We start from the raw sequence: 23,255 nt of genomic DNA on the forward strand, positions 1-23,255 counted from the left end.
CATGTAGACATTTATACATGTATACATATGGACGTACGTACGTATATTTTGAATTACTGATACAATAAATTTAAAACTAAATAAATAAATTGTCTGCAATCACCAGGAACACCTAATTATAAGGGAGTTCGTTGTATGCATATAAACACCACAGTAAATGTTTTCAAAATAATGAATCAATAGTCTCAAGTTTTTAATTACATCTGTATCTTCCAGTGGAATAATGTGCAGAATAAGACACGAAATAAAAAGAGGTTCCCTAATGGAAGTATTCGCTTAAGAATGATATAATACTAAACATATATACATACATATATATTTTGTTATTTTGTAGAATATATATCCAAAGAATGATTCGTTTCTAGAATCTATATCCAAAGAACCATTCGGTTCTAGAATCTATATACAAAGAACCATTCGGTTCTATAATTTATACCCAAAGAACCATTCGGTCCTAGAATCTATATCCAAAGAACCATTCGTTTCTAGAATATATATCCAAAGAACTATTTTTTCCTAGAATCTATATCCAAAGAACCATTCATTTTTAGAATATATATCCAAAGAACCATTCGGTTCTAGAATCTATATCCAAACAACCATTTTTTTCTAGAATCAATATCCAAAGAACCATTCTTTTATAGAATCTATATCCAAAGAGCCAATCGTTTCTAGAATTTTTATCCAAAGAACCATTCTGTTCTTGAATCTATATCTAAAGAACCATTTTCCCCTAGAATCTATATCCAAAGAACCATTTTTTTCTAGAATCTACATCCAAAGAACCATTTGGTCAACATACGCTGAACCCGATCCATGAAACTGAGAGAAGGTACTAAAATTGAAAGATGTTCAATAGTAGCATTTTTTGAAACCTAATTTTATTAATCATATAGAAGAAGAAGCAACTCCAAAAACGAGTTTCCTAATTTTGTATTCTGCTTGTTTACTTTTACATGGTAGACATCTTAGATGAACACGATGATTGCAACAATAAGATCATCAGAAAAAGAATAATGCGAAATATTTACAATATATATGAAGAATATCTTTTTTATATATTAAATTACTGGCTTGCATGTTGAATATTGACGTATTTCTTGTGTTACGACTCCATGGTCTTGAATTCAATAATAGAACAGAGCTAAAACCAAAAAGTTATATAAAATTCAACAAGTAATGTGATTCTCTAGAATACAAAATGAAAATTTAAAAAGAGTTCAGAGCATTATGAATTAAATCTAAGAGATTAATCACTCGTCCAACTGTATAAACTTTCATTTGAATTTCAGCGATATTCCAAATAAGTTCCATTATTGAATGTGTTGATGTACCTTTAGTCTTGAATATGCTAATGTACCAGTAGTATTTGATGTGGTGATGTGCTAACAGTCTTTTGATGTAGCGCAATCATATAATCCAAATCTGTCCTTGTCTGAATTCACTCTAATTCCAAATTAATGTTTGAGTCAAAGAATATTATTGATGAGCACTAAGTATTTCTAGTGAATAATAATTTGAATAAATAAATCCATCAAAATGAAGAAAGAAAACATCAGAACTGAATACAATAATAAGACTGATTCTGCTTCAAGATGTACCTGCAAGAATTAGCAATTTGTTTGATATAAACAAGATTATATACCCCTCTGCTTTACCTAGGTCGCTCTGTCACCTAACGGAAACTTCCATTCTAGAAATTTATGAGGTCAAAATCAAACTGTATCTTTTAAATCAAATTCAGGTAAACAAGTTTATCTTAATTATAATAAAACTATTTATTACACACTTATAGAGAACATTAGCAGTGTGTTATGTTGTTGACAAAATAATTTTGAAGAAGGTCAAGTACAAAATAATTATGTTGTTATGTATACTTGATTTAATATATATTTATTTCAATTTAACTGTTTGTAAGTTTTAAATTTTTATTTTTCATTTTTCATTACATGATATTGTAATGTAAATTTATTCACTAAAGATGATACCATTTTTTAGAAAGTTTGACCTTGCCTGTTAGTTTATAAACACCAGGTATTGATCTAAATCCTGACCTTGTTTTAGAATTTGTAGCAGCCTTTGTAAACAAGTTCTATTTTATTTTAAAATGATCGGTTGTTTCCAAGGTCATGATGGGACTTTGTCTTTAAGATGCAAACAATTTTTTTGGTGTTATTTCTTAGAGTAAGGGTCATACTGGGTAAACGTGATCTGTAACAAGTACTTGCTTCTATAACTTTCCAGAAGATGATCACGTGACCCCTTGTTTACGTTTTAGAAAGACCATATAACCCATGTTTTGGAGAACTAATCTTAGTAGAAGCTGGGCTGTTAAACTGTTAGTTGTATGTTGTGCTGTTTCGAGTTATTTCAGATTACTTGGTTTGGAGTTATTTCAAATTACTTGGATTCAAAAGGATTAATTCTGTTATTTTTCTGGACAATACGTGTGTTCATGTAATATTGTGGAATAAGAACAATTTTTATTAATAAAAAAAAATTATTCAGCTACCAGAAACCGGAGTGATAATTCTTGTTTCTAGAAGGAACTGTAGACTTCAACACTACAGATTGCAGCATACGTCATCGTCTTCCATCTTGGATTCTTAGTCGGGATTGGAACGTGAAATCAATATAACATTTTGTTATTAGGACAACTAAAACTGTATTCGTGGATTATTCTTGGATTATTTTTGGATTTGATTCTCTACAACCGAAAGTTCATATTTTTTAATTTTTACAGATTTTTTTCCAGGGATATAAATTATCGTATATTTTCAAAGCTTGTTGTTTTCACTCCTTCTAGTTTTACTGTTTATTCGAGCGTAAACAAGTGACATAAGAATGTATATAACATGTAATCATTAAGAAAAGCCAACAAATAATACAAATTGAATATACATAGCACTTGAAAAGTTGTTCATTTGTAAGAACAACTCAAAAAGAGCACGAGGAGTCGAAAATCGACAATGAAGAAAGTGAAAATAAACCTCACACTACTATATATAGAGTTATAGTTCGATGGGAATGAATAATGATAATTTTCGACAAATGTGCAAAGGATTACAAAGCCTTTTGTAAAAAAATAATAATCGTGATCTGTGTTAGTTTAGCTCAAAGTCAACTTCTAATGAAAAAAAGTATTTCAACTACTTTCGCAGGTAGAACATACGTTAACAGCAATCCCCTAACTACGTTTCCTCCAGAATCTAGCATTAAACTATAATAGAGGTCTCACTGAATGAAGCGGTAAACACTAATCATGGCATCCATCCATACCTCGGTCAAAGCTACGCCAAGATCGTCCATTGTGCAGCAGAGGAATTAGCGCATACATCTGGTCTTAGGCTAATAGTTTGTTGCTCCTTCTACATATATATATATATATATATATATATATATATATATATATATATATATATATATATATATATATATATATATATATATATATATATATGTATGTATAATGTATATATATATATATATATATATATATATATATATATATATATATATATATATATATATATATATATATATATATATATATATATATATATATATATATATATATATATATATATAGAAGGAGCAACAAACTATTATATATATGTTCCAGTTTGTAAAAATAGATATCTCAAAAGAAAGCAATAGGTAAGTCCTCGATCAAAATAATATAAGATTTATGCCTCTTGCCACCCAAAGCGCGTTTTCAAGTTTATAATCAGCAGATTAGCAGATGTCGTGAGGTTTTTATTTTTGACACTTCAACACAGATCTTTCGCTATTGTAGCAACTGTATCTTTAACTGAAATAATAAGGAAAGTTTCACTTGAATTTTAAAATCCATGATGGTAGCAATGATATGATTTTAGAGGTGAAAGCAGACTGATTGTACCTTGGTATGATACTTAGAAGCAAGCCAGAGAATTTCATCCAAATTTGGATTGTTGAATTTCGGTGGATAATTTAGGACAATCAGCGACAGCTAATGTTTCGCAACAATATAAGGCAATGTATGGGCTGCTATATCGCAGGAAGTCGGACAAAACAGCGCCAGACATGTGCAGACATTATGACAAGGACGGGGTAGGGTATTTGTTACTATCAGTCACAACCGGAAGACCATACAAACACATGCTGTAAGCCAGAGGTTCCTGACCGTTCAGAAGAATAATTGGCCACGAGAGATGCTGCCTCTGGAAGTGAGGCAGAGAAAGGTACTGAAAAGCTCATGTCAAACCATCTCCTTTACATAATTCAGAAACGTCCATGCCATGACCGAGAATTGAAGACCTTGCACTGATCTATCCTGTATGGCTGAACGTTATGAATAAAAGGTGTTGGAGATCATCAAGACTCGAACAACTGATAAGGAATAAAGATAATTTATTTTTAAAAAGTCACTCTGTTGGAAAAGGGTAATTTAAATCAGGTTGGAGTCAATTAAATTCTTACTGTCCAGTGATATGGGCCAGTTATTTTATTTCGGAGTAAATAAGAACGAAAATATAGATTTGGGTTTAATGGTAATATTAACATTATCTTCCTTTGTTTTGTGTCAATCGCAAGGATTTATGCAAATGTATCAGTGAGAAGACTTTCAGATTTCATTGCCGATTGCCTAAGAGTGTGATTTAATGAAAACGAGGATTGCTGACGGAAGTGATGAAATATCAATCAACACTAGATAGAAGATGGCTGTGATGAGGTTGTTATATTCAAACTGAAAGGTACTCCTCCAAATGGAGATTCAGTTTGTAATGGTCCCTTGACTGGTTTACTGCCACATGTTAAAGTGCTAGACAAAAAGCTTTGCGAAATTTGAAAGCATCACAGAAGTACCCCCACAACGTATTAATCTGCAGAGTTCGGATAAGACTCCTGACGAAAGAGTTGTTTTCCTCAAAACTATTTGCGGAACCAGATGGCTCATATACACATTAGTTCAAAGCTGCTGTTGGATTATGTTGAATTTGTCCAGCATTAGGTAACCAAGGATTGTTAACATTATTCAGTTCATGGTGTGTGCAAGTAACCAGTGTCGAGCATTGCGGTAACTGCGCACATTACGGAGAACAACATGATAAGAAGACCAACGAATTTAACTTTGGGTTTAATTGTATTCAATTAAAGGTCAACTGTAGAGGTTTGTTTAAACTTATTTTTTTTAAAAAATGAAAATTTCCGTATCTGAATTTGCATCCTTCGTTAATAATTTTATTTAAGCGTACGACCTGCCCCATGTATTACCTGATATCTACGCGAAAGCGACAATCACTGTAACTCCCTTACGTAGATATTATATTGTTTCGAATTTGCCATAGGTTATGAAAGGATAATTGATCTTGTGGGTTATTGAAAGGCAAATCACATTCCTACATTCGTTTGCTCATCAATATCTCAAAGGTGAAAATTATACAAATGAAGAAGACTTAATACACAATATAAATATCTAATAGGTGTAAAATACATTTTCAAATTGACCAATAAAATTGAGCACGCTGTCACCAGACTCTAATATGTTATATACATAATTTATGCTAGCGTTTTAGTAAAATAAGTTTTTTAAGAAGGAAACAAATTTAAACCAAACGTTATATTATGATAACCTGGATTATATTATCTGTGAGATAGGAAATGTTGAAAAGGATTTCATACTTATATGATTATATCATATATATTATAGGATATACAAATAATTTTATTTAATAATGGCAACAAGATGCGGATATGTAAAAGTTTCTTGTCTTCCAAAATTCCTGACATTAAGACATTAAGTTGCTGATATGAAGACATAAAGTTGCTGATACTGGAACAAATTGCTGATATAAAGACATGAAGTTGCTGATATTGGAATCAATTGCTGATATGAAGACATAAAGTTGCTGATATTGGAATAAACTGCTGATATTAAGACATGAAGTTACTGATATCAGAACATGAAGTTGCTGATATCAGAAAATGAAGTTGCTGATATCAGAAAATGAAGTTGCTGATATCAAGACATGAAGTTGCTGATATTGGAACAAGTTGCTGATATCAAGACATAATGTTGCTTATATCGGAACATGAAGTTGCTGATATCAAGGTCTATTATAGTTTTTGCTAACTTTGTCCGCGAAATTCTCACCTTTCTTGACGACTCAAGATAATGTATGGACGAGAATCTATCGTCTACAAATGGCAACAATAATTCGTGTCAAGCTTAGGATGGTTATTCTTATAAGCATTGAATTTCTGAGTTTGGATGGTGATGTTTTTTTTTTTTTTTTTAAAGCAATTCTTGTAAATGTACTTGATAAGGAAGAACACCAACCAACATATCCGAGAGGCTGACCGGACTTGTTCAAATCTCCAGTGACAGTGAACTAGTGATTGAGCATTCAAAGCTTCAAGACAGATTCAAAAATGTAACTCAGGGCTTTCTTGCAGCAAAGAAGTTGCAAATTTGAAAGCACTAGGTATGAAGTAAATAATATATTTGCTGCTACACTGCATTAATAGACACATTCGGCCTGGCTCTTGACTAGCCCTTATTTACTTAATGTTTGCTTTGTTGCTGATACTTAATCACTACCTTGACTTGCATTGAAAACTCCACTCCATTCGTCATTGCAGTGTCTTTAATTCCAAAATAATTCAATCTAGAAATGCTAATTAGTTAATCAGTTTACTTGTTTTGCGTGGTTCACTGATGATTGATTCTACTGCAGTATCCTTATCATTTTGATGTCTGTTTTTTCATGTCTGAAATGCTGAAACTAGCAATTTTCATTAGAATCTGCATTGGGTAATCAATACCCACGCTGAAATTTATTCTCCTTGTTTAGAGCCCTAACCTTCATCTCTTCCATTATTTATGTTGCTATAAAACCTTTACATGATGACAAATGAGTAGATAGTTTGTATATGTCAGACGAAGCTTATTTAATTCTTGTAAGCATAAGTACATAAAACGTTCAGACTTTGAATATATTGTGTATCTTGTAAGATTTAACTCGTGTTTTTGCAAATTACTACTGTTCTTTCATGTTTCACATTTTGGTAGTGATTGTGTTTGTAGTCACTGACTAACGATGGTTGAACTAGAAAATATGGATTAAGAATGATATTGTATGAAATCCTGATTGTAAAATGGACGTGCAGATTTAAGGCGTTACGTTTTTAATCCAACCATGTGAATAATCATTTAATTTTGTAGACAAAACCCAGTGGTTCTTATCTTAATCCTCATGTATTGCGTCAGCATGTAGAACAAACATTATGCTATTGTAGATATTAAATCTCTTTTGTCCTGCAAATAAGTACTTTTAGATGCAAATATGTACTTTAACATGAACAAAAATGATAAAATATTATATGCATTGTGAATACTTAAAAGAAAAATAATTACTTTCACATAAAATGTACCTTTCCAGCGCCTACTGTAAACATTGTTTTGTTTCTATTCCTTTTCAGCTACAAATTTGTCAAGAAGCTCACATGATCTGCAATCAAAATGCTGTCCAGTGACCGATATCGAAATATTCTGTGCTTGCTGCATATAAACCAAAGAAAGAAAACAACTGTAAGTTTATTTGCTCAGATTGCCATTGAGATTCGTCTCATCTTTCTGATAAATATGTAAGAGAGAGAGAGAGAGAGAGAGAGAGAGAGAGAGAGAGAGAGAGGGAGAGAGAGAACGAGAAAGAAGTGTAAAACAAACTGCATTTATATGAGACCTTTCATTGACACTGTGTTCATTTCAAATAAGTCTACTGTTATGACTCCATGTCTTAAACTATTTTACAAAAGGAAGCGAAGCCAACAAGTTTAGTAAGACTACAAATAATTTATTTCTGTAAGTCACAAGGTAAAAATTTTAAGGGATACTTACATCATTGTGAATTTTATCCTCAAATAAACCTAAATATCCTATCACAAATCCAAAATAGAGAATGTTCTGAATGAATTCCAATGCATTTGAATGTCTTGATGTGCCAAGATGATACAGTCCACAATGTCTTTAAAAGAATTCTCAATAATCTAATAGTAATGCTTTAGTCCAAAAAGTAAATGAGCATTCTGTAATTCCAATGAATATTTTAAACAAATAATTCCTCTCAAATTATACTGAACACAACTGTAAATGATTCCACAGACTGATCATAAAGCAGGAATTAATAATCGTTTACCAAGTCCCTCTGTTATACATCCCAACTGACCTAAGTCGCAATAGATTGTTTTGTAAAACTAATTATTTCCGTAGAAAATTCAACTATCCCTTTAACAAAAGGTTTAGAAAAACATATTGTTTACTTCTTAATTTATGACAAAAGTCAGGTAGGCAAAATTCCACTAATAACCCTCAGTCGCAATCATCATAAAAGTCAGGTATACAAAACTGTATCAATAACCATTAATCACGGATAACATTTATGCAAACAATATAAATTAAATATACATATCACCTACCCTCAAAAAGAAAAAGAAAGATTTATACAGTAAAGCTTTCTTTTACATATTAGTCACACATATATATGATACCATAATAATTAAAATTACATGGGTAGATGTCTTATGATACAAAATAAAGCAATATATTACTTCGATACACGCGAAAGTCTTTCTACAATCAAATTATCTTTTCCTCTGATTTATCTCATGTAAGTATGGCATTCCTGGAGAAAAGTAAGGTGGTTGTGATCACTGAATACAATAATATTAGAAGGAGCTGAACACTTCAAAATGTTGCAAATCCAGTATCAAAGCCAAACATTCCTTCTGTATTGTAGAACAATTTCTCTGGTGCCAGTTTAGGTTTTTATAGAGAAAAGAAACCCACATCGGATATCCACAATATTTGTATCTTCTTGAATCAATATTCTACCAACCCTAACATCACTTGCAGCAACAGACATTTCAAATAATTGACTAAAATTTGTAGCTGAAAGAACTGGTGCACCTTTAAGAATAGCCTTTAACTTGTCCGAAGATTTCCGAGACTTGTCAGACCAATGAGACATGGATTTCTTAATCAGCAAATTTGTCAGAGGCTCGGCAATTATGGAGATACTTGAACAAATTTTCCAATAATATCCAGCAATACCCTAAATTCTCATCAGTTGCTTTTAATTAACAGGAACTGGGAATTTAGAGATAGCCTGACCTTGATTTCTACAGGTTTGACTTAAGCCCACAATGTGTCCTAAAAATGTGACACAGCGCGGCAAAACCTAAATTAGCTGTCATTACTGGGAAGATCAACGAATTTCCGAATAGTTTCTAAATGACCTTTCTAGTTGTCATTGTTGATGATGACGTCATTGGTGTATGCGCTACAGTTATCTAGACCATACATTATTTTATCACATAGTAGGTATAGTTTTCCTATAGTATGTGCAGTTTCATATTTTAGATATTACAACATGTTAAAATATCACTTTATGTGATTCTGATTGGTCCAAATAAGCCCATGAAATTATTGTGCAGTATCCTCTTTATAGTAGTTGTGTAGTGATCACCGCGGGACGACTGTCTGGCTCTGCTGGGCAGGAGGTTACTTGCATATGGCCTCTCCTACACTATTGTATCCACTGCAGCACCTTCACGCGGGGCTCCCTGTTTAAACAGAGCATGCTGTGTGGGGCGACCGCGTGCCCGGCGGTATAACTGGATGGGCAGACTGGGCTCGTTAGCCTAAGCAGGCAGCCAGTTTAAGAGAAGGAAAACTCTGAGTCCAAACCCGGGCAGATGGAGCTCGTTAGACTTGTCAGACAGTTCGTCTAGGAGAAGGAAACTCTGATTCCAAACCCACCAAGTCTCAGCCATTGGATGATGGCTCCGCTCCCTTGTGGAAAGGCTACGAGAGTAAACCCAGACAGAAAATCCGGTGTGGAGCCCCTAAGGCGGCTGGGTATCAACTTCGACTTCTTTACGGCAGCTCCTGCATCCGAACTGGTGCCAAATGTCATGCTCATCATACCTTTTGACTCCACCAGCAAGTGAGTGAGGAAACAACACGGAAGCTGGCAGTTTACGGGTTATAAGTCGCACCCAATTGGCCTACGGAAGGGGCGCCACGCGGCAGACTCGACGGTGGGAGGGGTCATCGTGTCCCACTGGCCGACTACCGACCGCCTCAAGCCAGGCAGCCCCCGGTCAGTAAGGTGTTGACCCGCCATCGTCTGCCTGCTCAAGTAGGTGTCTGGAGTTCAGTGTGTTGCTCAGCATGACAAGCAGTCGGTTATTCAACACCAGACAAAAGAATAAAGAAGACTTCCGCCCTTCGATTCTCAAACTGGAACGTGCGCACCATGTGCAAATCCATCTCTGAGACCTCAGAGAGGTGGACGACACCAGGAAGACGGCCATCATCGATAGAAAACTCACCAGACTAAACATCAGCACAGCTGCCCTCCAGGAAACTAGGTTTGCCTCTAGCAGCTCCCTCAGAGAGGAAAACTACACCTTCTTCTGGAAGAGTTGAGAACCGGAGGGTCTCCGCCAGCACGGAGTGGGCTTTGACATCAAAAACAACCTCCTGGCCTCGTTTGAGCCTCCCACAGGGGGCACTGAGAGTCTCTTGTCCATCCGCCTCAACACTTCTGCATGTCCTCTCAACATCCTCAGTGTCTACGCCCCCACCCTCAGGTCTTCAGAAGACACAAAGGATCATTTTTCTGAGCAACCGGACGAGCAGATCAAAGGATGCCCCAAAGACGAACCACTATTCCTCCTTGGCGACCTTAATACCAGGATAGGTGCGGACCACGAGTCATGGCCTACCTGCCTCGGACATCATGACACTCGAAAGACCAACGAAACCGTTCAGAGACTGCTGATGCTGTGCACCTGCCACGACCTGTGCGTCACAAACATCTTCTTCAAGTGTAAGCCACAACACAAAGTGGAAACACCCCAGGTCTCATCGCTGGCACCATCTCGACTTGGTCATCACCAGGCGCTCTGCCCTTAACAGAGTCCTTTCCACCAGAACCTACCACAGTGCAGACAGCGGCTCCGACCACGCCCTCGTGAGCAGCAGGGTGCGTCTTCAGTCACACACACTACACCGTTCAAAACCAAAAGGACGCCCTCGCATGAACACTGCGCAGATGTCGGTCCCTTCTCAGGTGGAGGAGTATGCGTCCGCCCTGGACCAGGCTCTCCAGGAACTGGCAGAGCACGATGCCACAGCCAAGTGGAAAGCCATGAAAGGTGCCATCTACAGCACATCCATGTCCACGTTTGGCAAGAAGAAACGACCCAGCCAGGTCTGGTTAAATGCACATCTATCAAGAATGGAACCAATAATCGAAGACAAACGAAAAGCCTTCATAGCTTACAAAAATGCCGTAATTAACGGACGCTTGTTTTCTCAGAAGTACCCGAAGAACACCCAACGCACCTCTAGACAGTGCGCGAACGAGTACTGGCAACAACTTTGTGAAGGAATCCAGCGTAGTGCCGAGTCAGGAAACAGGAAACATCCAAAGTATGTATAGTGGCATCAAGAAGGCTCTAGGCCCTACAGTGAAAGGGGTCGTCCCCCTGACACCTCTGGCGGGAGAGAAGATCACCGACCTTGAGCACCAGATGGCCAGATAGGTGGAGGACTACTCAGAGCTATACTCCCGAGAAACGTCAGTCACCGATGCGGCCGTTATCAGCATAAAGAAACTGCCCACCATGGAGAAGCTCGACAAAGTGCCCACCTTAGAGGAGCACAGCAAAGCAATCGACTTCCTCCCAAACGACAAAGCACCAGGTAGTGACAGAATCGCGCCCGAAGCTATCAAAATTGAGAAACCAACATTGCTTCAGCCGCTGCATGAGCTACTTTACCTCTACAGGGAGGAAGGAACAGTCCCCCAAGACATGCGGGACGCCACGATTGTGATCCTTTACAAAAACGAGGGTAACCGCAGTGACTGCAATAATTACAGAGGGATCTCGCTCCTGAGCATCGTTGACAAAGTATATGACTGCATCATACTCAACAGGCAGGCTGCAGCTGATAGCGGACCGTGTGCACCCGGAATCCCAGTGCGGCTTCCGAGCAGACAGGTCTATGACAGACATGGTCTTCTCCCTACGACAACTCCAAGAGAAGAGCAGAGAGCAAGGTCAACCACTCTACATGACGTTCATCGATCTCACCAAGGCCTTTGACCTGGTCAGCAGGAAGGGCCTTTTTGAACTTCTCAGTAAGACTGGTTGTCCCCCAAAACGCCGCAACATGATAATCTCTTTCCATGCCGATATGAATGAAACAGTCCTGTATGATGGAACCTCCTCAGCCTCCTTCCCAATCAACAGCGGTGTGAAGCTTGGCTGAGTGTTGGCGCCAACCCTTTTCGGGATCTTCTTTTTTCATTGATCTTGTCCTACGCCTTCGACTCGTCCACTGATGGCGTATATCTACACACCAGGTCCGACGGGAGGCTGTTTAACCTGGCACGACTGCGTTCGAAGACCAAAGTAAGGTCGGTGTTCATCAGGAAGATGCTCTTTGCAGATGACGCGGCTGTTTACCGTATCAATGAGGCATCACATAGCATTAATTATTCTGTTTTGAAAAATTATTTTTTCGTTATGAAATGTTCTGTTTAATCGGATGGAAGCGTTTTCTTTGATATATAGTTTGTAAAAATGTACAATCTACTTTTACTAGTTCAACTTTGTTTGGGACTATATTTTATGTACAACAAATGAAAGGTACACCGTCTGTCAGAATGAACGCAATTATTCGTTCTTCTTTCTCTCTAAATAATTTCCACTGAAATTAAAACTGTGATAAAAAGAATCTCAAATGGGTAATGATTTAATATTAAATTTGTGAAACTCGTTGAATAATGTCCAGCTTTTGCTCGCCAAAGCTGGACATTATTCAACTCGTTTATAAATTCAATATTAAATCGTTACCCATTTGAGATCCTCTATATGTTCATTAAACGCTGGAATGTTAACGGATAATTTTTTACTCCAAATGACATCAATTTTGCTGCTAAAGTTCATCTCGAGCTCCGATGAGTACTTGGCAAGGGTATTACAGCATTATTTGTACAGTTATTTTCATAGCGATTGAGAAAAATGTTGTTAGTTGACGATAGAGAGTTGTTAAAGAGAATGCTACTCATTTAAGTTTGAATGTCAAAGGAGGCTGCAGCATATTTATTCACGCTTGTTCAGTTGTAACCAGGAAGCATTTACGATAAAGTAGTTCCAGCCTAGTTTGAGATTATGCTAATGCTGAATCCAAAACAACAGAATCGTTTTCCTGCTTTTTGGGATTTGACGGTTTATTTCTGGCTCTTTCTTAGGCAGAAAATTGATAGGTACATGATATATGCCAAGAGAGGGTTTCAACCAGGGTCATATCAGAGTGCTTATGAGAACTGACTTTCTTAATAACCGTATCATTTATTAGAAAAAAGTGGTTGATTTTTTTTTTTTTTTTTTTTTGATTTATGTTGTTGTTGTTGTTGTTGTATTATTATTATTATTTGACATAAAACACTTTCTGGATATTCTCATTGTTTCAATTTTGCTTGAATTATATTGATCAGTGCACAAATTAAAAAAATCTGTAATTCTTCGCTTAGAAGAGCAGAACCCAGGGTTGAGTCCAAAACAAGTTTTGATAATGAAGTATCATCAAGAAGCATTCTTAAACGGAACCGAATGTCAGCGGCAATATCATGAATGTAAACAGAGATAAAAGTGGTCTAAATGTAGGTCCTGGAGGCACACCAGCTCTGACATGCTAATGGCATTAGTGCAACATTGAATACAAAACTTTTTTTGGCATCCTATTATATAGATAATCTTTAAATTATTCCAATAGCTATAATCAGTTCCAATATTTATTAATTCTGAAAATAAATCTATATGCCAAACTTTCATAGAATGCCTAAATAATATTTCAAAATACCATTCTATTCTATCTACAAGGGTTGAAACTAATTTTTATATATATTTTAAAACAGCATAACCTGGTGTCCATTTCGTATCAAAAATACACGTTGATGAATTTTCAAAGTCTGTGGAAATCTCATTATTACACAGAAATAAAATAAGGCTCTCTGCAAGGTGTATTGACTGCATTTGAATCACTGTTCTCTGCTCAAAGTTTTGGAAAAATTCCATATTGTTACCCCCAGAAATATAAGAAAAATCAGTTTCTCTCACATTTCAAATTTATATGGCATATTTTCTGTATAAACTCCTTCTAAACACTCTGCCTTACACCTATAATTAAGTTGTTTTACAACGAGAATAATTTATCATGCATAAACCAACTTGTATCTCAGATTGACATCACTTATTCATTACGCTTCAGTTACAAGTTTGAAAGGACTTGAACAATTCCAACAAGCTACTTTGACTGGTAGAGTTAGAGATTCCCTGGCGACGATCAGGTTAGAACTTATAAATTGATGAATGAAATCTGCTAAGATTTTTGGATTTTTGTATCTGCTTATATCCTTAATGCTTTTCGTTTTTGAAAGCGGTAGAGTGAGCGAATACTACAGTACACATATGACTGAAGCTGTGTTCGCGTCTCCTAGGCTTTGCCCATAACATGCTGTTGAATTTATCTTTTTATAGTGTCCTTTGGTACACATTTAGAATGCCTATTGATCAACTTTATGTCATCTTTCTACTGAAAACATTGCGCTGAGTCATCGATATATTGGTACGTCATGGCATATTGTGACACATGCCATCATGGATACGTGAAGCATTTGATCACGTGCTCGTTCTTGGACCATTGAGACCGAGCGTAGGACGTTCTACAGAGTTTTTAAATTACTATCTATAATACTTTTATTAACTGTAATGTTGTATGAAACATATTTAAAGGTTGCTTAATTTATCACATACATAAGAAACTTAACTCGTGCTTATTCGTTCCTTTCCATGATACAGCATGCGCACATTGCCAGAAGATAATGGCGCAGACTTTTGGCACTTCAGGTACCAGTGGGATGTTTTTTTTTAACCTCTAGGAAACAGGCTTAAATTACTTTACATAGAGGTGTTATCTAAAATACCTCACAGCGCGAGCGAGGCCCCACACGAGCTACTCTCGTTAATATGACGTTGGCAGCAAACTGTCTTCTTGTAACGTCACTTACTGATATTGCCTGTAACACTGTGGTGCTGTGCAATATACAACACGTGAACATGGACAGCCTTAGCAAAGCAATTTATACTTTGTGCATCGTTTTTGTCCTGAATTATCGATTTGTTGTGCATGTATATATTCCATTTCAGTGCGTAAAACATATTTTATTTCTTTTTTGCAAACTATTCCAATGTTTTAAACTGGTTGAAATTTCCAGAACGACTGCTGTTATGACCGCTAGCAAATACGACAGTTTACTTCCGCACCAATTGCAGGAATGGGTAATCACACACTGTGACTGGATAGAATCGAACGTTTTCTGATTAAACAGGCTCGGACTTATTAGGTACATTACATGATGATTGGTGATTATGATTCACCTCATTGATTAAATGGAACTTGTTCGCTTTGGTGTGATTCTGCAGGAAACACTAGCGGACTATCTCGAACTGTAAAGAGCACCGGTGTCAATGTCTCATTTTTAATATTGTCTCGGAGGCTTTGAGTCCTACACATGCATGATTAACAAATAATATTGTCTCTCAAATAAACTTATATATTATTTTATTTACTATTCTTTAGAGTATGTATTGTCAGGATAACTAGAAATATATAACCAGTGAAACATAAAGAGCTAGTTCAGCTTGTTGAAGCTGTATAACTTCCAATATCTTCATGGTGCACTGCTGCTCTAAGTATTATCCACCAATCGTAGAGTTTTCTTTTAAAACCCTTGTTTGAAATGTTTTCAGGTATATATCTATAATATATTGCAAAATTCCACCATCCTTAAAATGCGTACTAGAACTTAACTTTAACGTAAAAAAATGTACAGATTTTTCACATCCTGGTTCAATTACACCTCGCCAGATGTTATCCCTACAATTTGATGGGTATCGAAAACCGGCACACAATTTGTTCAGATTTAAATACAGCAAACTGACATATATATATATATATATATATATATATATATATATATATATATATATATATATATATATATATATATATATATATATATATATATGTATGTATGTATGTATGTATGTATGTACCCAGATTTGTACTGAATTTGCTTCTCTTTTTTCCAAAGTAACTGACTGTTTCTTAGCTTGTTCCACAGTATTGATTTGCTGAAGAGCTGCGATATCAGTCTAAATGATTGGAGATCTTCGGGGATTTTTCAAACGCTCGACTGTGTTCCGATTGCACTGCAAATTTCTGGTTGACGAAATTTTTCAAAAGCAGGAAAAATCTGTATATTGATATCCGTATTACCGACCAGCCATTACAATTTTTCTCTCTCAATTGTTGTCAGGGGAATTCGATTTTTAGAATTGCATCAAGCACGTTACCTTAAATTTAATTTGAGGATTGATATAAAGAAATTCACTGCATGGTCTTCATGCCACAGACTATTCTGAAAGTTTTCACCTCAGTGGTTTCCACCTTGTGCTTAAAAGAGGATATTGCGTCTTACGAGGTCAATGAGCTGGTTGCATGGAAAGAAAAGAAAAAAGAGGACCGAATATAGCATCCATCAGAGTTCGATAAACAGTGGTCAGGTCTTTGCATTCCTATTGTTATGATTTTCTCTGTCATAAAGTACTACTTTGACCTTCTGTCCCTGTTTTCGTTCCATATCTTTCTTGCTTCCGTGTCCAGATTCAGATAAGTTTAACGATTGCATCTGCTGATCTGAATTTTTACCATTTATCTATCATTCTCCGTTCCTCGCAGATAAATGTCCACAGGAAAGGTAAGACATTATAAAAACTAAATGCAGAACAATAGTTGGATTTTTATTTAGTTTACGATTATAACTATTAAAATCTTTCTTTGTTGCGCGAAAAAAATGTTGCACAAACTGGCTGCATGAATTCCCATCTGACAACAAATATACCTTATTTGTTAAACGTCCTTATACCAAATTTACAAGAACCGATCCTTTAAATTTTATATATTAACCTGTCGCAGAATTATCGTTTCTCTTTCTACCGTACTTTCGCTTGGTAACGACAATTCAACAATGCAGGTATTCCAGATTTTGCGAGCCCTCACGTGAGTCGTCCTAGTTTTCATTGATCTTTCATCCGTGTTAGATACTGTATTTGAACAGTTGAGTTCGGGTGGGAAGATATTAAATTTCCCCTATGAAAAACATGGAATTCGCTGAAACATCGGCATATTGTTCTGGCTTTGCCCAGGGGCATACAAAATTATGTCATCTACAATCAAACACCACCTGCCTGCAGTCGACAAGTAAATAACGTAGCTACTCTTTCATAACAGTTATGACATAGGTTGTCTCTTTGATAAGTCAATACACGAGGCCAGATAACAAACTGGACCACCTTACTCCACTATTTCTTGTTTGGTCACGTAATAATCAAAACGTAACGGTGTACAGTTTTTTTTAAAATTATATACCTCATAGGTCAACTGGTCACGGGGAGACAGTGCTAATAAGCTTATGCTTTCTACTGAATCTTCTCAAGTCATATGTTTTCAATTGTATTTTACTAAGTTTCTCAAATAAATATGGTTGAAACTAAACGAACACCATATAAACAAGCGACTGTAAGGGAAAGGACGAAAAAAATTCGATTATGTAACTCGAAATTTGGCGATCACGTGACTAAGCAATGCTGCACTGTTCGTAAATACTGGATAATAGACTGACATTGGGATTATTAAAGTGATCTATTATATTTTATTCCGTGTATCTGAGAAGACACGCGTTCGACTTATCGATTTCAGTCAGGTAGTGACTGATACAAGGTTTCATACATTTTCATTCCCTTGGGAACAACAATTAATCTTATGCCGGTCCTATGGTTTCGGCCGTTAAAATATGTTTCAAAGGAGATGATCTGACCTCCCATTCTAACATAACAAATATCCAATACAGGGTGGAAACGGTCGAAAGGAAATAGAGGTAACATTTATCCATTATACATGCCAGTGGCAAATCAAAAAGTGAAGATTATGTCCTTTTGTGTCTTGCTTTTGTAAAGAATATATTGTGGTCTATGACGTTGTGTCTGCTCTTTAGGCAACTTCAGATTAACTTTAATTGGATGTTCGTTTGCAAACGTTCTAGAGTCTTCTATTCCAGCGTATCTAGATTTGACAAAACTGTGTGGGACGATCAAAATCAAAGTACTTCCACTTTCAGACTTTCTTTGCCAGGGGTGCGATTTTACGCGTCATTTAAAGATAATTGCATGGCTTCAGAGAGACATCATAATATTGGATGACACGTTATACGGGTTGTGGAGTAGCGGAATTTCGGTCAATAACTTCAAACAAAAATAGTCATTTTTAAAAACAAGTTGGGATCACATAGACTCTGTCAGCTTTCAGGCTGATTGTGTGTTATGAAAGTTACATGTGACAATAGAACAAATGTTTCAGTATAGGCAAATCCCTCAAAGGGGGCGGGATTCATTGAAGGTGTAAAAAAGTAAAGAACCCGAATTCTACAAGGAAAAGAAAAGAACTAGATGAGAATGGTTTTAAAAACCTCATGCACCCATCACTCATCACTGGAGGGAGGTTGGTGGTGGAGGGAACTTTAGCCCCTCGGTCACTATAATATATATTGTATCCCTTGTCTGCTGATATATCCGATATTATTCGGTAAAAATAAGTTCTGCACATAACGAGGAAGGGTACAAAAGTTTTCAGAATCCAAGGAAACCCAAAGCCCCCTTACTTGAATAATGTTGTGAACGAATGAATTTTCTCCTTGAATAAAATTATTTCCGTTGAGAATAACGCAGTTTTGTCTTAATAGAAAGGATGATGTAGTTTAATTCGCAAACAATATTATTGTTCTTCAAATTAACTTAATTTGTAAAAGAACAAACAAATTTAGGCCGCATATTAAATTATTTTCTCAGCGAAATTAATTTTAAAAAATTCGCGAAAGAAACTTTATCCGGAGAGAAAATTGCATTTTGATCGCAAATCAAAATATGATTTTAAGGTTTTAAAAAATTGCATTTTGCAAGGAACTAAAATGTTTTCGAAGCAAATTGATTATGCTTTTCTACAAAAAAAAATATACTTTTTCCATCCCAATATCCCAGATTTATATGCGAATGATATTATTTCCTTCGCAATAAAATTACTTCATAATTTCTCGGCTAAAAAGTATGTTTACAGCGAAGACAATTATTTTGACTATTTGATTTTCAAATTATATTAGTTTCGCCTCATAAACTATTCATTTTTGCCACTACTGAAATTATTACTATGGAAGCTAATTGTGTCACAATCAGCCACCGTGGGAATAATAAATACTCAAGGTAGACAGTGAAGTTAACTGTGTGTGCAGGCAAGTCTTTTTCTCTACTACCTGCACTTCTATTTAATTACTAATGATGTAACATAAAATTAAATCAAGTTTAGTGCATTTATTCATTTATTACATGCATACTGCACTGTACTGTACTGTACTGTACTGTACTGTACTGTGCTGTGCTGTACTGTAATTCATACAAATGTACGTCCCAAAACGTCTACAGAATTTCTTGTACATCATATAATTTATTGTTGATTGGACCATTTCATTTGCGTTTCATGGGTTGTGAGATTCAAATTGTTCAAGATGTTTATGAGTTGCACACGCGCTGATCCATGTTGTCATTATTGATAGCTTAACGCTTTACAGTTCAACAGCGCCCAGCAATATCGTCTTTCTGCATGTATACCTGCTGCAACTTTAATATGCCCTTCTCACACCACGGGTCTTCGATTTCCGCACCTTTGTTGACACTAAAAACCACACGCGATTCACCCTAACTCAGTAAACCTTAAGTGCAAATCTTCAAAGTCATTGTTTGCAATGGGTAAATATTGACACACATTTGGAAATGTGCCCATGAAGGTAAAGTGTGACATTTTTGGCACACTGTTTTCACTAATTCTTCTTAGTTGTGGATCAGAAGTATGGGGATTTGTACATTGAGAATAGAAGACCTTTACAGATCAATAGACGTCACGGCATTCCTAAACATTGGATTTAGTGTATTTCCTCTCTTTTTATATATATATATATATATATATATATATATATATATATATATATATATATATATATATATATATATATATATATATAATTGGGCACAATTAGTCTGGGATTATTAAATAGGCTTGGTCTGGGAAGTGTGGATAGTAAATCAAGCTGTTGGAAACATAAAGGTTTTCTTATCTTTGGCTAAACAACGTCTAGCTGGCTGACCAGTTATTCAAAACTGGCAGTCTAGTAGAACTGAATATTCTTGAGCGAGATTAGTGGTTCCCAACTTGTAAGTTGCGGGCCCCCGGGAGACCACGACTTTATTCCAAGGTTCTACGGGGTTAATCCAAGGTGCATGTATTTTCTCAAATAACAGAACCTATTGTGAGTTTACTCTGACCCTTCCCACCCCATTTTTGGATATTTGGAGGATTATGTTCGGGTGTAGTCAAAGGTAATTGTCTATTGAAAAGTTTGTATTCGCCGCGCGGTGGCGGCATACGGTAGCTGCTTACCAGCAGGCCTAGTAAACTTAAATATGTTACATCGAGTCATACCTGCATGAAATCGATAAGGAAATTATTTATTTTCTCAGAAATTGCGAGTATTGTAATTGTTATGTATTTAATCCGCTAACAGACGAGACGAAACTATAGCGTTGATGAAATTTAACCTTTTACTCGCCATTTGCGTTGCTAGTCACATGCCTACATAATTATCGCAGCCTACAAATCAATGGCATCGGAGATCTGATAGTTACGTCATATAGACAATAAACTCCTTTCTAATATTGTCGTGCAAAATTTGAAAATGTGTGTGTGATTTTGATTTTTAACGTAGTTTTTTCCCCCCAGTAATGATGACCGCATTGTGGAAGCTTATAGTGATGTCTAGCAATGGGGTATCATCATGTCCCACCCAGTCACATTATATCCTGACACCAAGTCGACCAGTCCTAACAGTAACATCTTATCGCTGAGTGTCGAGCGGCAGCTGCGATTAACATTTTTTGGCAAGTTTTTGCTAGGACTTGACCGGGGTTCGACCGGATGCTCTAACCACTTAGGCCACCAGAGCAGTCAATTTAAAAATAATGAAAGTCACATAATATTATGTAAACGAAGGAAAGGACACGTACTTCTCAACGTATGTATTCAGAGAACAGCTACCGAAACCCGTCGTTGTCGTAGCAGCCTGGACAAAGCAAGGTAATTCATGCAGAGATAACAAGTTAGAGATAGTCAGCTAGGTTTAGTGGGGATCCGAGACATTTAGTAGGGGTCCGCAACATTTTTTGAAGTTACGAAACGGGTCCTCATACTCAAAATGTTGGAAACCAACTAGAATATATAGAAATCTGTCTTCAAAGCTTGGCTAATTGGAATTTTTGGATAAAGTGACTTTGACAAATTGTAGACAGTCGCTTTAAATAAAATACAAAATGTCTGCCCATACGTTTCATATTTTATCAAGAATATGGAAGAGATCACAATCCACCCAACCAGATTAAAGTACTCGTATTTTTACCAGCGTTATGAAATTCAGTCTGACCGTGGTGTCTCTCTTCCAGTCAGAAAATATCGGACGGGTGACGTCACTTTCAATCTATAGGTGCTCTAGCGTTCCTACGAGTTGCCATTGAGGACCATACCTATGGATAAACCCACGAAAGAGACCTTCACGTGCTACAATTTCTGAACCTGTCATCACTACATCCACGAACACTGACACGGAACTGTCAGCAGCATGTTATACCAAAGCAGCAACAGGAAGAAGAGTTGGAGTTGGCCATGGAATGGGACTGAGTCAGTTATACCTGATGATGTGAAGTCCATAAGTTTGTTTATAAATAAAACACCGCTCCTTTTCAGGGCATCGATATCTGTGAGATTGTTTAAGTATCTTATCCCTACTTGTTTTTGTTTGAATTTATTCACTGGCATGGGTTTATTCCTCTTCAGTTTTCTAGTTGTCCTGCCTTCTTGTATGTATTGAGGGATAAGGGCTTTTCTTCTATTTCGGAAGAACTCCCTTCCTCCCTCTAATTTTACTTGTTCTCTTTTTGCTTGGAACACTCTGAAAACTAATGCCCTTTTTCTTGACAAGGATAACATGTATCTTTACCTTTGTCTCTCTTTTCTCTTGTGTTTAATTTGTTTTGACGTTGTGGACATTCTGGAACCCAGTGTCATTTGTCTTGACGGATATAGCAATTATCTTGACATCAATTTTGGGAGTAGCCCGTAGTCTTATCTGTTGTTTACTTTCGAATGACTCTGTAAATCTCTGCCTTAACTCTTACATCGTCTTCACAGTCTAAAAGCTAAATGAATATATAGGCGAGATGTTATAGCGACCAAATGCATGTAAACTTAGTCAAATACATTTTTGGAATCAAGTTGAAACGATCACACTTTTGCGAGAAGAAACTAGAATAAATCAAGGGGCGAAGAGGATTACTTTCGGTGTAACCACATGCGCCTGACTGTTAGCCCAAGTGCATGACAGTGATTTCGAAGATGACATGAGTAAGCCTGAACCAATACCATCTACATCCTCTACTACAAGACTAGGAAAGTCCAGATGCACAACAAAAAGCAAAAAGAAAGAGGTTCAGTAGGTCCCGAAAATTGTTAACACATTCAATAGACAAAAAAACTAGATCCAGAACAATCTGAAGAGGTTGCGGACGCAGAAAAGTGTTATTGGTGGACGACATTCGTAGTAACAAACGCAGTATCGTCCAAACTGGCAACTCACAAAACCAGATGTGCTTAGCCATTGCCATAGTCGTGGGTCGAGCGCATGCCAAAGAGATTTAGATCTCAGAATGGAAAAGAACATGGGGGAACATTCGACACTCGTACAGAGCCTAACAAGGAACAGAAGCAGAACCCCTTTCTAAACAAGCATCCATTCAATAGACATAGTGGGTGGCTACAACAAAACACCAGAAAGCTTTCGACAAAAGAGCTTAAACTGTTCTGAGAGATTTCAAGACTATCGTGAAAAGCGAACCCAAAGAAACCAAGGCAGACACAGCCATAAGGATGGAAAAAGAAGTAGAAGATACACGAGAAGTGTTTAAATCTGCTTCAATACCAA

This window comes from Sinohyriopsis cumingii, chromosome 4 (assembly GCF_028554795.1).
Source record: "Sinohyriopsis cumingii isolate HCF-2022 chromosome 4, ASM2855479v2, whole genome shotgun sequence".
NCBI lineage: Eukaryota > Metazoa > Mollusca > Bivalvia > Unionida > Unionidae > Sinohyriopsis > Sinohyriopsis cumingii.